This window comes from Ahaetulla prasina, chromosome 2, assembly GCF_028640845.1.
Source record: "Ahaetulla prasina isolate Xishuangbanna chromosome 2, ASM2864084v1, whole genome shotgun sequence".
Lineage (NCBI taxonomy): Eukaryota > Metazoa > Chordata > Lepidosauria > Squamata > Colubridae > Ahaetulla > Ahaetulla prasina.
Window position 1 is genome coordinate 105863061 of NC_080540.1, and position 2500 is coordinate 105865560.

Consider the following 2500-nt stretch of genomic DNA (forward strand, 5'->3'; position numbering starts at 1 on the left):
TGGATCGCTATGCAAAGGCTTAGTGGTTCGTATTTTATTAGATTATTTACATCATCGTGGCGACCCAAAGAGAGAAAATCCTTGAGATCTTTTTTTTTTTCCAAAAAACCCCTTACCCCTATAAAAATACAAAATACCTTCTCTCTCCCCTGATGAAACCAAAATATTTTTCCCCCTAGTTTAACAAGCATTGAAAGTAGGGAAGGGATATATTTTTTCCTTTCAATAACTTTCCTGGAAAAATTAGAAAATGCCTATTGCACAGAGGGAAGTTCCAGCCCCTTTGGGAACAGCCAGGATCAATTTGGCAAGGGAAGAGAGAAAAAGCAATTGTGAGTGTATGCCGTTGTTGGCTTTTTCTTGGCCAAGAGAGGAAAAAGCAGGAATGGGCATACAAACCAACGCACCCAAGACACAATGATTATAAAGCATCCATCGTTTTCAATACGAAACTAACACTGTTCATTTAAAGAACATTTGCCTTTACTTTCAACATTCATGTGCAGGCTTTGTTCCTTTCTCTCTCTCCTCACACATTATCTTAACACACAAGGATCTAAAACGGTTTGAAGAGGGATTAAAGTGCTTTGTGAACACACACTTCCTAAAAAACTTCTAATATCCAGTATCCTTTCGGCAGACATTTCTTTCAGATTGTATTTTCACCTTGACGCCTTTAATATAATGCTTGACACATTGTGGCTGGCTCTGTCAGCAGCCACTAGTTTACTAAACTTCAATTGACATTCCAACAAATTAGCTGTCAGCACAGAAATCAGGTCAATAGCAACAGTGCTTCGAAGAACAGTGCATAAGGAAACAGAACCGTTTTTCCTACTGAGAGGGCAACAAGCCATGCTTAAAATGACCCTATACTTGGGTTGTGTTTTTTTTTTTTTTTTTTTTTTTTTTTTTTTTTTTTTTTTTTTTTTTTTTTCTTTTTTTTTTTTTTTTTTTTTTTTTTTTTTTTTTTTTTTTTTTTTTTTTTTTTTTTTTTTTTTTTTTTTTTTTTTTTTTTTTTTTTTTTTTTTTTTTTTTTTTTTTTTTTTTTTTTTTTTTTTTTTTTTTTTTTTTTTTTTTTTTTTTTTTTTTTTTTTTTTTTTTTTTTTTTTTTTTTTTTTTTTTTTTTTTTTTTTTTTTTTTTTTTTTTTTTTTTTTTTTTTTTTTTTTTTTTTTTTTTTTTTTTTTTTTTTTTTTTTTTTTTTTTTTTTTTTTTTTTTTTTTTTTTTTTTTTTTTTTTTTTTTTTTTTTTTTTTTTTTTTTTTTTTTTTTTTTTTTTTTTTTTTTTTTTTTTTTTTTTTTTTTTTTTTTTTTTTTTTTTTTTTTTTTTTTTTTTTTTTTTTTTTTTTTTTTTTTTTTTTTTTTTTTTTTTTTTTTTTTTTTTTTTTTTTTTTTTTTTTTTTTTTTTTTTTTTTTTTTTTTTTTTTTTTTTTTTTTTTTTTTTTTTTTTTTTTTTTTTTTTTTTTTTTTTTTTTTTTTTTTTTTTTTTTTTTTTTTTTTTTTTTTTTTTTTTTTTTTTTTTTTTTTTTTTTTTTTTTTTTTTTTTTTTTTTTTTTTTTTTTTTTTTTTTTTTTTTTTTTTTTTTTTTTTTTTTTTTTTTTTTTTTTTTTTTTTTTTTTTTTTTTTTTTTTTTTTTTTTTTTTTTTTTTTTTTTTTTTTTTTTTTTTTTTTTTTTTTTTTTTTTTTTTTTTTTTTTTTTTTTTTTTTTTTTTTTTTTTTTTTTTTTTTTTTTTTTTTTTTTTTTTTTTTTTTTTTTTTTTTTTTTTTTTTTTTTTTTTTTTTTTTTTTTTTTTTTTTTTTTTTTTTTTTTTTTTTTTTTTTTTTTTTTTTTTTTTTTTTTTTTTTTTTTTTTTTTTTTTTTTTTTTTTTTTTTTTTTTTTTTTTTTTTTTTTTTTTTTTTTTTTTTTTTTTTTTTTTTTTTTTTTTTTTTTTTTTTTTTTTTTTTTTTTTTTTTTTTTTTTTTTTTTTTTTTTTTTTTTTTTTTTTTTTTTTTTTTTTTTTTTTTTTTTTTTTTTTTTTTTTTTTTTTTTTTTTTTTTTTTTTTTTTTTTTTTTTTTTTTTTTTTTTTTTTTTTTTTTTTTTTTTTTTTTTTTTTTTTTTTTTTTTTTTTTTTTTTTTTTTTTTTTTTTTTTTTTTTTTTTTTTTTTTTTTTTTTTTTTTTTTTTTTTTTTTTTTTTTTTTTTTTTTTTTTTTTTTTTTTTTTTTTTTTTTTTTTTTTTTTTTTTTTTTTTTTTTTTTTTTTTTTTTTTTTTTTTTTTTTTTTTTTTTTTTTTTTTTTTTTTTTTTTTTTTTTTTTTTTTTTTTTTTTTTTTTTTTTTTTTTTTTTTTTTTTTTTTTTTTTTTTTTTTTTTTTTTTTTTTTTTTTTTTTTTTTTTTTTTTTTTTTTTTTTTTTTTTTTTTTTTTTTTTTTTTTTTTTTTTTTTTTTTTTTTTTTTTTTTTTTTTTTTTTTTTTTTTTTTTTTTTTTTTTTTTTTTTTTTTTTTTTTTTTTTTTTTTTTTT